The sequence below is a fragment of the Dendropsophus ebraccatus genome, chromosome 1 (assembly GCF_027789765.1).
Source record: "Dendropsophus ebraccatus isolate aDenEbr1 chromosome 1, aDenEbr1.pat, whole genome shotgun sequence".
Classification (NCBI taxonomy): domain Eukaryota; kingdom Metazoa; phylum Chordata; class Amphibia; order Anura; family Hylidae; genus Dendropsophus; species Dendropsophus ebraccatus.
Window position 1 is genome coordinate 116,787,487 of NC_091454.1, and position 13,874 is coordinate 116,801,360.

General features: G+C 42.2%; 1 long non-coding RNA gene across 1 annotated transcript; it reads left to right on the forward strand.

The window, feature by feature from the left end:
- The first annotated feature begins 7,464 nt into the window (after positions 1-7,464).
- LOC138776333 (uncharacterized) lies at positions 7,465-9,085 on the forward strand. Its single transcript, XR_011360719.1, has 2 exons — positions 7,465-7,788; positions 8,381-9,085. It is a non-coding gene; the product is annotated as an uncharacterized lncRNA (long non-coding RNA).
- Positions 9,086-13,874: the final 4,789 nt, after the last annotated feature.

Consider the following 13,874-nt stretch of genomic DNA (forward strand, 5'->3'; position numbering starts at 1 on the left):
AAAGACTATTTCATACAGTACAATAGCTTGGCTTGGAGAAAACATCCCAACGCACGTGGGGAATCCCACTCTAGAGCAGAAAGCTTCTGCTTCAGAGGGGGTCCTGTCAGTACTGCTGCTGAGCTGGCTTAGTTTGCTAGTCAAAAAAGGTTTAAGTTTTGATGCTGTTCACCGCATTACCTTTTAACTCCATAGGAGGAGCAGAAAAGTGAAATGATAGGCGTTCTACTCCTCTTTGGAAAGGTTTCACTCACCAATGACTCTGTATTCATGTGCACAACAGCCTCTAGTAGTGATCATGTGGCTATAACTAAAGGCTGCTATGAAGGGTAAGTGAATCCTTTCCAAAGAGGAGCACAACACCCATGATTTTGGTGTTCTACTCTTCCTATGGGGCTAAGAGGTAATTCTGTGCAGAGCATCACAACTTAACCACTGCTTGGCTGGCGAACTGATGTTTTCTGCTCCTGGCCGGGAAACCCTGTTTAGAGGAACAGAGAATCTCTTCATCTCTCCAATAACTGTTAGTTGAACTATTGTTATCTCCCTCAGATGTGTTCGAATACCGAGCAAAGTTTGAGTACCGAAAAAAACTTTGGGCGAAATTGTGGTTCGAATACTGAATTGTTCAAACACAGAGGGGTTCAAGAACCGAGGTAGCACTGTATTTTTAATTCTATAAGATTTGTACATCTGTTTTTCTGCCTTATGGATGCGTGAGGCAGCAGAAATGTGTCCTCTAATTATTGGGCATTTGATGGAATAAAGCACAGATTTTTCTGTTTGACACACCCAGTAGTGCAACAGTGTGTTTTAGATAGACAGATAGATAGGTAGGTAGATACTGTACGGATTGGCAGCAAAAATACGTCATATCAGCCTATTCGAACAAGATTTTTTAAGGATTGTTTAGCACTTGCAGGACAGCAGAAATCCAAACTATTTATAAAACTTAATTAAAAACTAAATATTGTTTTGGGTCATTGACGTTGATGTTTAATTATTAGTAAAAGAGCCACAATATATATTATAACTATATTAGGGATTATTAAAGCCTTACCAACCTATTGTATGCACATTCCTTTATGTTTGTTCAAAAGGGATATGCCTGCTGCCATTTGTTGTCTGCATAATTAACTCCATGAGAGATTGTTTGTTACTTGCATAATTAACGGAATAATAGCAGAAATGCTAATAACGTTTCTTAGAGCTGAGAATTATTATACAAGGCAGAAAATTCTTTCTGGCTGCTGTGGAGCTAGATACAGGATGTGGAGTCTGTAAAAGGCTAAGTGTCCGGGAAATACAATGGCATGTTATTCATGATACAAGAATACATTTATCTAGCAAATATTCTCAGAATCAATAATTATCTTGGTGCCTATTTTCTGAAAACAGGATAATGATTTATTTTTCAAGTGGATCTAAACAGCCTGTCACATGCTTTACAGAGAGAGACAGTAACAGAGACTCAAATGGAAATATCTCTCCAATATTGTACTAATACTAGTACTGGTTGGGCTTTGCTCATAGAATTCACATCTTATTTTATCTTTCAATAATTGACTGATTGTTTAAATTTTTTTAACACTACTGTATTACTTGTTGCAAACTTGATTATTATACCCACAATGTATTTAATGATACTTTACTATAGGTATATTCTTACATTATCTTTATGTTTATTTCTGGCACATGCGCTGTATTTGGATTGTGTAGAGTGTTCACAGATCTTGTGTTATCCCTAACTGTATGTGACCATGGGTCACTATGATTTAATTAAAATTGATACTTTGTTTATTTTGGTTTCTTTTTAGCCAGTGTAGCTAATCTTTCAGTTATTTATCTAATATACTCATATTACCATACATACATTTTTAACCTGGCCTTAATGCAATTGCACATTGTGTGCATACACATATCTATAAGTATTATGATATGTAGTATAGTCTGGCATATAGTCAATGATTTACCATGATTCCAGGGAAACCTCCTTTTATGTGACTAAGCCTACATATTACTTTGATAATTAAATGACCATTTGTCTTTTCAAACACCAGGAGATGCTCCACAGAAAATAAATTGGCCATAGTTGTAATGTACATGGGAAAATTTGGCAGTTGCTCCTGGATCTAAACCTGCTGTGTATAGATAGATTGATATCTCAGACTGCCACAGTCCGTTAACTGCATATGTTTCTGTTGTGTTCCTCTTAAAATTGGAGAGCAGTTGGCACAGTATAAAGCTGTCAAGATCTTTTCTGCTTCGCTTCTCCTGGCAGATTCTTTCAAGTAAGCGTCTAAAAAAAAAAAACAGATTCCTCTAGCCACTCACAACAAGCAACCCATTGCATTTACATTCTAAGAAAAGCACATTAATTATCCTTTATGTAGCTTTTATTGATTTAATAAACCAGCATTATCACCAGCAACATGCTGTTTTTTCCTAGATTTTTTCTGCAATAACATCTTCAAAGATCATGTATACTTTTACTCGCTTGACTTCTTTCTTTCTGTCTATCTATTCAATTACATAGATTACATAGATAAATTAGAGAAAGAGAGAGGAAACAATGGTGTGTCCTTTCCCCTATACTACTCAGGAGAGGCTGTTGTTTCCCCACCCTTGGCCAGGTGATCAGTGTGATGTCAATGGTGGGAGAGATTACAGATGAGGTGTTACAGCTTGCCTGACAACATAAGAGACAGAGATCATGTGACTTCTGCCTTAGAAGGGAGGAAGTGGACAAATGAGTCGAGACAGAGTGGAGAAGGAGGTAAGGATTTTCAGCAGCTTCAGGATGTGAGTCAGGATGTGCTGCTGACAAACAGCCCAATTCATGTAATAGAAACCTATTACTAACGAGCTTAGATTATGGGTGGGGATTGAACAGGGTTAAATCTTTCTTAAACAGAGTTCCCCTTGAATCCAGATACTGAAGCATTTAGTGATATGCTTTACAGCAAGCCCCATGGACATAGACAACAATAGACAGAACCTGTCTTCTTGAGCAGCGGTGTAACTAAAAATGACTGGGCCCCATAGCAAACTTTTGATTGGGGCCTCCTCCCTTAGATACACATACAAATTGTACATACATACACAAATAGGCACAGTACATGCACTAAATACACACATGCACATATATATACACACAATAACACTCACTAGTTATGTAGGGAAGCTCTGGTGTGTTCAGTCAGGAAGAAGCCTTGGCTCATAGTGAGGAGATGGGGCCCTGCGTCTCTGCTTTCTGCCTGTCATAATCACTGTCTCTATATAGTAAGCTGGTGGTTATCCAGTTTACTGTATAGAGCCTGTGACTGGGTTGACAGGCAGGAGTACACTGAGTGGCTGGACTGGACTCTAAACTAGGAGGCTGGCCCTGCTGAGCCCCCCTGATGCTGTGAGCCCTGTAGCAGCCGCTATGACTGCTATGATAGTAGTTACGCCCCTTGAGATGAATGTGAAACATTACTGAGCATTTTAAAGGTCCTCATACACCTTATACTTTTTTTTGGGCCGTACCCCCCACTGGCAGCCAATTCTGCCGTCAGTATAAGGTGTATGGGGCTCTTCTGGCTTTCCCCCAACAGATGATGTCAGTGGATATAGGGGTCAGGCGTGATGGAAACAGCACCTAACCTCTTTGTTATGAGAGAGATAAGCTATACTCAGCACTCTATGGCTGTAGCTTAACCCTCCCTATAGAGAACACAGGAACGTTCCTGTGTATCAGAGGATAGGGGCAGGCTGGAAGAGATAACTGATGACTGAACAATCACTTGGCCATCAGTTAGTGAAGGTGTTTGGCCACCTTTAGAGGTCATTCCATAGAAAGCTACCATTGTATCATGTTACAGCAGCCTTCTCTAATCACCAAAGACAGAACAGAAAGTTAAGCTTTTTTTTAGATCTAGTGAAGAGAATGAAAACTGCAAGTGTGGTGATGTTGTTTAGTGCCCAACTGCCGGGATGTTATGTCGGTGGTTGGAAAATAGCTCAGCCAGTGATGGTACAGTCCTGACGCCAGTGCTAACTCAGCACACAGGTGTGATGGTATACCTGCTTTGTTTAGTGGCTGGCTATATTGATCACCAATGGTCGGTGACTTGCCGAGTTGTGATGGGTCCCTTGGGCTCTTATCATGATGGCCCCAAGTGGGAAGATGACCCACCTGTACTGTGGGTACCGCCACCCACAGAGAGGGGAAAATAACCCAAGGATGGTGTAGTTGGTATGTGTAGGTGCTGGTGCAATGATCACTGAGTCCCAGTAGAATAAATAAAGTGGTTTTACTGAAAGTCTCTTGCAATACAGAATAGCTTTTCAATGGGTGACTTCTGTGATACAGACTTGAGCTCACTGAATCTGTACTGAGAAATGCTTAAGTGCTGAGTTAGAGTAGCAGTGCTGGTTTAATTTAGTGTTGAGAAGAGAAGAAGAGTTTGGAGGAGTTGAGAGGAGTTTATCAGAAGAGCTCTGACGGAACTTGAAAGAATACTTGAGAAGAGAATATTTGTTCCCTTGTTTTGACCTACTGTTCCTAAACCACCTTCTGACCTGCAGTGTTGGGTTACCCGTCTTATGAGGGTGACACAAGCCCCAGTCTTGGTTACCTGAGAGTAACTAAGTGTCCAAAATTATCCGGTCAATAATATAGGTGGGGAGGGCACCACTATGTAACAATTGTCAGGGTGCTGCTGTGCAAGAATTTCAATGCATAATAGAAAAAAGGAGAAAAGACAAGCACAAAAGTGCAGCACACCTAGTATAGATTAAATAGAATGAACAAACTTTATTAAAGCACAGAAAAACAGAATAAAAACACTTAAAAACAAAAACCACCATATAGCAACACCACAATACGGTGTGCTAATCTCTCTGTCCAAATGGTGATAAATGATCACCAAATCCCTGATAGGGGAGAATGATATGCCATATATACAAGAAGATGTGGGTCAACAAGTCAAAATCCAACACTCCAGGTAAGAGGTAAGTGTGGCCCACCCCCTGTACATATAAATTCTACAAGATGGTAGTAAACTGCAAATACAACCTGTGATGCACGGATGTCCGTAGGACAGAGAGACCGAAGCCCAGTGCATTACGTTGCTCAATGCAACTTTATCAGGAGCTCCATCAGGATTTGGTGATCATTTATCACCATTTGGACAGAGAGATTAACACACCGTATTGTGGTGTTGCTATATGGTGGTTTTTGTTTTAAAGTGTTTTTATTCTGTTTTTCTGTGCTTTAATAAAGTTTATTCATTCTATTTAATCTATACTAGGTGTGCTGCACTTTTGTGCTTGTCTTTTCTCCTTTTTTCTATTATGCAAAATTATCCGGTGTCACCTGCGCTGCAAGATACGTAGACCTTAGTTACAGTTTTTTCTCTATGCGGGTCAGTTCCTCTGTCTAGGATACCGCCCTGCTCTGTTAAGAGAGATTCTCTGCATGGGCTGGGGTGATCTCTGACTTGTCCTCCTTTAGTTGCTTAACACTGCATAGTTATAGCTTGTAGAAAGAAAGTCTCTGTGTTCTCCATACACGTGTCTGTCCACTACTACAGCTGGTCTGTCCCATACAGGGAACCTGGCAGAACCAGGCCCTGGCTAAGTTCAGCAGGGATGCCTGACCTGTGTGTGTCCTACTTCTCGGAGAATCAGAGGAAAACTAACTGAGTGACTAGCGCTACACTTCCTCTCCCCAAGTGACTACTTCTTACAGGGTGTGTAAGAGTCCCTGTGAGTGGTGGAGAAGAGAGTGTGCAGAGGAAGGAGAATAGAGCTTTGTTCCTGTTTTCGAGGACCTGGGCCTGCAGAATCCACTGAGCATACTTGACTACTAGGATGCAGGAGGTCAGTTGTCAATGATGTATATGATGTATAGCCTGCCTTTATCAGATCCAAACTCTGGAAACCACGAGCTTAAAGGGGTATTCCCCCAAAAATTATTTTTGCATTAATATGTTGCCCACCCATAGCTTTCAATCTTTCCAATATATAGTTATTATGGATTCTGCACAGTTTTGCTGTTATCTAGATGCATTCAACCCCACCGAACACATAGAATCATCAAATCTCAGTCCAACACGCTCCCTGCTCCTGGTCCCCACCCTCCGAAACGGGATCACGTGTCCTCAGTCTCTTCAATGGGCCGGGTTAGCGCTTCTAACCCAGTCCACTGAAGTGAGGGAGGACACTGAGACAGTGACAGCTGCTCTTGCTGATCACTGTCTCCCTCTTTGAAAGCAGCCCCCCCCCCAGTGTTTAACCCCATTCCCCCCACTGTGTTCCCCACCTAATGGCCACCCACGGCACCCCCCCTGCAGCTCATCTTGTGGCTGGCCGGCACCCGTCCCCCCTCACCCGGTGGCAGTCCGCCGCCGCCCGCATCTCACCTGATGGCCTCTGGGGCCCTCCATTGCCACCCCAACCCCCGCACCGGCAGCACACCCAATAACAGACGGCGATGGTGGCCGGCCGCGGCATCCCCCCCCTAAACCCAACCAATGCTGGACGCCAGTGGAACTCAGACATCCCCCCACCTGCAGCGCATCCGATGCCGGCAGCACCACCACCCCCCTGGCAACTCACCCAATCCTGGCCGCCGGCGACACAACCCCCCCACATACACAACTCATCCGGCACTGGAAGCACACGACCCCCCCCCCCCTCCCTGCGCACCTCACCCAATCCTGGACGCCAGCGGCATCCCCACAACCCCCCTCGCAACTCACTCGATCCTGGAAGCCAGCGCCACAAACCCCCCCCCAGCAACTCACCCGATCATCGGCTCTCCTGCATTATCAGCTCTGCTACAACATCATTGGCTCTGCTGCATCATCGGCTCTGTTACAACATCATCAGCTCTGCTACATCATCATTGGCTCTGCTGCATCATCAGCTCTGCTACAACATCATCAGCTCTGCTGCATCATTATCCGCTCTGCTACAACATCATCAACTGGGAGAAGCAATGCATGATGGGAAATGTAGTTTCCCTACCAGCGCCTTTAGAAAAACTTGTACCTCAGGAATGGCAGCAGCTAGAAAGACAGGGGATGGCTCAAAATACCCCTTTAACGGGGAAGTCCGTCCAGACCCTTTTTTTTTTTTTTTTTTTTTTTTTAGCAAGTGCTGGGGTAGAAAAAAAATAACATGCTCTTACCTCCCCAGCTTCAGTGCTGGTGGCCACATACCACTTCTCCAGTCCCCAGCCGCTTTCTGGTTTGAACGGGGACCTGGAATGTGACGTGTGAGGTCTGCTCAGCCAGTCAGGGGCTGTAGTTGGGACCCGCCTCAGCCGCTGACTGGCTGAGAGGACCTCATACATTATGACCCGGGTCCTGGCTCAGAACAAGAAGTCAGTATCCTCCTCCACTCCAAGGCGGGTAAAACTGACACTTGATGAAGAGACCAGACCGGTCTCGAAACATGTTGTGTCGCTGGCATAATTCTTTTAATAAATTTTATGATATTTTATATCTCTATTACCTCTTGGACCTGCGCCTGTTTTACCCGCCTTGGAGTGGAGGAGGATACTGACTGTCTTTAATCCCTGTGGGGATTAGTCGGGAGTGGCTGCGGTTCATTCACATGCTATCAGTAAGAGTTGTGCCTTACATCAGCACAACCTACTCAGGTGAGAGTTCTATGTGCTTACTTTCACCACTTCAGCCCTGTCTGAGTTACGCTATGGAGCGTTGTCTTATATTTTGTTTCCAGAACAAGAAGTGGCTGGGGACCGGTGCGTTGGCCACCAGCACTGGAGCGAGGAAGGTAAGAGCATGTTATTTCTTTTATCATCTTCAGCACTTGCTGAAAAAAAAAAAAAGCGTCAGGCCGGACTTCTTTAATCTTTTTCAAGGTAAAAAAACAAGCCGTCCACGCTAAATCTAAAAGAATCCCCAAGAAGGTACATTGGCAGCTGTTGGTATTTGTTTTTTCATGAAAACCCCCTCCACCATCATACTGTGGTGAAGAAGAAGCACTTCTGTACTGGCATTAAGAAAAATTGACTAAGTACAGGACAACTATTATATCTGCTATGATCTGCACAGGCTCTGAGAGAGACCTAAAGGCAGTGCCAGAAACTGAAAGTGTAATAGAGAGCCATCTACATATAATGCTACTTTTGGAAACCCCTAATGCAGCCTGAAGATTGGTACATGGTAATACACATCCTGCAGATCCAGAATTGCCATAAAGCAGTCTTTGAAGACATTCAGGATGGCTGAAGAGACTGACCCCATCCTGAATCTCTCATAAACCAGGCACTGGTTCAGCAGAGATTAATAGTTGTATGGAAAGAACCTTTGGATTCCTTACCAGGAAATGAGTACAATAAAAATATTTTCCTCTTTCTCTGCAGGAACCAGAATTATGACCTATTTTAAAGTAGAGACTTCACTGGTGGATTATTACCTATTACTTAGGCTGAATTCCGGAATTCTACATGGTACCTGGGCTTGCTCCACCTTCCCCACGGATCAGGAGGCCATTGGAAATCAAATGCTGTAGGTTTGAGAAAGTTCGAGTTCGATCGAACCTGCAAAATCCTGGTGTTCGATCATCTCTATTCATGAGGAGGCAAATACAGCGTAAAGGAGTAGCAGTGCACCAAGGAACCGTCATCTGTGCCCCAAACTAATTAGCATAATAAAATTTGACAGCATAACTCGGGAACAAAGCAAATGATTAAGATACCCAAAGGCCTGATGCTATCACACCATACTACAAGATCTGAATGTGCAATGGTGGTGATAGATTCCTTTTACACCTTTTGTCTCTCCAGTTAGATTTCTGTATGGTGATTAGGCTGGTTTTCTCGGCTGTAACTGTGTCCTACCAGATGTTACTGTGCATGTGATCTTATGGGATTAATGACACCATAGATGTTGGGTGACAGCAGAGACTTGATTTATATGCATCTCGATGGTTAGTGCACAGCCACAGACCTTCTCCACCATCTTGGTCCTCCAGCAGGCATGTCCAGTGAGATCTAGGTTTTTACGACCACCTACAACTGTGCATGCTCTCACAATAAAAAAATGTATAAAATATGTAGGTATTTTAACTAATAGTGTGAAAGTATTTTGGACTGTGGTTTCTTTGGTGGTGGTGGAGTTATATATTTGGAGTCACTATCATGATTTTTATGATATGCTTTTAGCCCTAAAAGCATATTTATTTGTCTGTATTTTATGTTGATGTTGTTTATTATATTCTGTAGTGCTGAACATGGAATAGTTCATTTATGTTTGGCCCTGTTTCTTACCATATGCAGTCTGTAAATTTAAACAGGAAACCATGGAAACAGATTATATATGGAAACAGATTAGATACACAATAACTGTATAGGTAATTCTGTGGAATAGGTGATTACAATTATGATATTTTTATTTATTTTCATCTTGGTGAATCCATTTGCTCACAAGAACTGGGCAGAAACCAGGACCTAAAAACATAGGAGGAAAATAAGGGTATCTGGGCTTCTCTGCTGGTCTTGTGCCACATGGAAGGTCAGTAATACAGAGTCCTGTAGTTTAGTTCTCTCTTTCGTTCTATTTTTCTTTTCAATGCCTTTATGAATGTTTAACACCTTGTTAACCTCTAAAAGCAGGGTATCTTGTACTTTTCACTTCACTATTGTGAAGGATGACCTGTCACCACTCCTGGCTTATCTATTTTAGCAAATACATGCAATGCTCATGAAATTATTTTGAATCACCTATTTTTATAACTCTGTTCTGTTTCCCTGTTATTCCTACTAGAATTATATGACTCAATAACCAACTGGGTGTTACCAATTAGGGGCGTCCCTTCACTGTACAATACTATCCTCCAACTGGTAACACCCAGGTGGTTATTGAGTCATGCATTTCTAGTAAGAATATCAGAGGGACAGAATATCACCTACATAAGATGTTCTAGAATTGTTATTTCATGGGCAAAACAAATGTTCTCTTGAGATGCCCCTACCTGAATCCTACTGGGAACTCTTTAAAAATGTATGCATACATATGAACTAAGAATAAAACAACTTGGTGCATTCATATTAAAGAGTGATGGTCTTTTCCAAGAGAATTTAACATATTTTTTGTCCATTTAGGGGTACATGCTTTTTGTAATTTTTTTGCATTTGTTTACAAAGGGAGATTTTAAAAAACATAAAAAACAATGACCCATTTTTACTAAATTATTCTAACTACATTCTCGTAATTTTTTTCTCTTAATTTTTGCAACATCTCTGTTTTGAGTGAAATTGTACACCTTTATTACCAAAATAAAGGTGTAAAATGTAAGAAGGTGTGGCCTTCTGCTACACTGGATTTACTACAATTTATGCTACAAAGGTAGCATTGATTTTAGCTAAAATATATGCTAGTTTGGAGGTGTCATAGATTTCAGAAGCACGATGCACAGGCCGCTTCACTGCGTGATTTAATAAGGGAAGTGTAAACCAACCTTCATATTAAGACTGGCATGTAAAGCACTAGTATTGATAAAGTCCTCCCTTGGAATGTCTAGTTCAAGTTTAGAGCAGTTGGTTTAAACTGTGGTAGAAACCCGATGCATGGTTTTATATCTCAACCCCTTAAGTACTAAGCAAATTTGCATTTTTTCGTCCTTGTAATGGTGTCTGGGCGCCCTGGTTGTCGTCCTCTTACCACCGCAGCAGTCTTCTCCTATCTGCGGCTGGTGGTGGCCCTGCTCTCCATCTGGGTCCGTTGCAGTCCTAGCGGCATGGAGCAGCATGTGTCCGCTCGTTTCCTCCCTTCACACAGTATAGATCCAGTCACTAGAGGGAGGCAAGTGCACCCTCCCAGATTTAAAGGTACAGTGCCTTAATCATCTCCACCTCTTCCTGTGGCTTGGTATTATATAAAGAGGCTCTTAGCACATTATAACTGCCTGAGCATTAAGGTTCTATGGTCCTGCGCAATTTATGACAGCAGCGTCTAAATAGTCCAAAATAGGAAATGGATCCAAAACTTGAAAAAAGATGCAAATGTCTCCATTCTGTGTGCTTGATGAAATGGCCCCAGCTGCCATAACTTCAAATCTTGAACAAATTGCCTAGCTATCTACATCAACCAGAAAATGGAGTGCAGAAACAGCTGCATACACTTAACCAGTCCACAGCTTATAGAATCTACTTGACAAGATTCCTTACCACCTGTACATGTACAAAGAGAGCATTCTAGGCATCTAAATAATGAGGTAACATCTAAATGCTATGCACCTGATGGAAAGTTTTCTTTGGTGTAAGAGGTTATTCAACAGGCCCATTTCCACCTTCTGGGTAGAATGGAATCCCTCCTGATTTTAAGTGCGAAGGGGGAAACCTGGCCCTACGCTTTGACTTTTATGTGGCATTATAAGGTTGATTGGGCTTTCCAGATGGTGTGACTGTGAGGATAGGAAGAATAATTTTTATTCTACCTTAAAGGGGTATTCCGGGCTAGCAGTACTTTTAGTCTGTGGCCGGGGAGGGGGTGGATCTAGAAAGTGCCAGTCACTTACCTCCCTGGTTCTAGCGCCAGGTCCCAGATCCCACAGCCTCGTTTTCCCGTCCCGCGGCCGTGACATCTCAAGGCAGCTCAGCCTTTCAGCAGATGAGGCGGGACCCCGCTAGGACTGATGAATGGCTGAGCTGCCTTGAGACGTCAAGCCGCAGCTCAGACCAGGAAGCGTCCGCTGGACGGGAGAATGGGGCGGTGCGATCTGGGACTGCAACCGGGGAGGTAAGTGACCAGCGCCTTCTATATCCACCCCCTCCCCGACTACAGACTAAAAGTACTGCTAGCCTGGAGCACCCCTTTAAGCCCAGTCCAAGTAGCAACACATAGTTACCCCCCCCCCCCCCCACACCACCTCCAGCTCTATATTTGATTTGTATTCTGCATCTGTAAATTTCACAGGCTATAGGAATATTCTCCCTATTTATAGTATTCAGTATAGCTTTTTTTTCTATCCCGCCTGTCTAGTCCCAACTGCTGCTGCTGATTCAACTACAAGGAAAAAAACATTTCAGATTTACAGTATACCTACAGGCTTATTAGCCAGCTTTTTTTTAATATGATGATAATGAGTTAAGTTAAACTAACATACGGATGGGGCTACAGACAGCATCAAGTGGCAGCAGCAATAGATCTTGTGCTGTCGCAGTAAATAGGAGCAGACTAAACTAAGCTAATTATATATATATATATATATATATATACATATATATATAATGACTTTCCTTTCCTGAAACTATGTCAATAAATGAGATGAGAAGATAGGATGGACATAACTGTGCAGCATTCAGATAAAAAGTTAGATCAGAAGAATATGGAAAATCCAGATCAAATCCTCACCACTAAGAATACAGTGCGATGCTGCTCTACTTTCCTGTCCATTACACAACAGCCAACCTCTCCATTAACTATTGAATTTCAGTTGCTTAGCAACATCAAATCATCCCCTGCCTTGATACCATTTTTTTTTTTTTTTAATAAGAAGTCTAATCTTCTCTTATGTTTACTCTATAAATCCCACACTTACCCAATAAAAAAGCAAAGCTTAGGTATGGGAGCGAACTAACTAGCTGAAGAATCTGCCAGAAAAGCACAGGATGTGTTCTGATTAGTGCATCCTCCGCCGTCTAATAGGCACTTACAGTCCTTAATGTGTTTGCATTTATGTAATACTAAAGTGATTTCTCAAATATTACAGAAATTATCCTTATGTAATATATTCTGGAACACTGACCAGACAATGCTGACATCACTTCTCAGAACCTTTCCAGGGTGTTTACTTAAAAGAACAATGCAATAATTGAGGCTAGAAGAAAACAACTTTACACTGGACTCATTGATTATATAAGTGCAAAGTGCCTTCTAGTGGACAAATAAAACATTGCCCTGGAAAATATTAAGAAGCGACTAGTTGACAAAACAGTCTGCTATAAGAATACATGCCATATGTTTCCGTTCTTTTAGCACATTATCTGCTCTTCTGTTTACAGATATTTTACGGAGGTAAAGCAGAGATTGTGTTTGTAGCAATGCATCCACAGCCGATTCACTGTACAGATACCATTACCTTTTTTTTACTCTGGTATCATACATGCAGTTTTTCAATCCAAAAGAGAAGGTGTTTAAAAGGCCATAGCGCTTTCACCTATAGACCCATATGAGGTCTTTTGCAACACCAGTAGTACTTTTCAACAACACACCTAATTTTTTATTTTTTTTTCTATAAAATATGCTGCAAAACAAAAATAGGTGTTTGTTTTTACGCTGATTGCCATGTGGTAGAACGAATGGTGCGTTTACACAAGCAGATTCATCTGACCAATTTTGGAAGCCAAAGTCAGGAATAGACTTGAAAAGACAGGGAATCTCAGTCTTTCCTTTATGACCTGCACCCTGCTTATAGTCTGTTCCTGGCTTTGGCTTCAAAAATCTGTCAGATAAATCTCTCTGTGTAAACGCACCATAATGTCTATCTATATTCCTCATTTCCTTTTTTGCACAATGATCTGTAGTTTTTATCGGTAACACACTTGCATGTATGTGACAAATGTGCAATTTTGCACTGTGGAGGGTTTTTGTGCTAACAATGTTTACCAATGCGAGATCAGGAATGTGATAATATAAATCTAATATACCATTCGATAACTGATTTTTTTTCCCCTACCTTGTTTGCGCTGGAATCCTGGTGGTGTGGCCCATTTATCAAAACGCGATCCAGTTCCTGCGCTCGGCGCTGGTATTCTTAGTGTACACCAGCCCCCCCCCTCTCCTCTGTGATGCGCCTCCATTAGAATGAAGCCTGGCCACGTTACCAATAGAGATGATCAAACAGGGCTGAGGCTC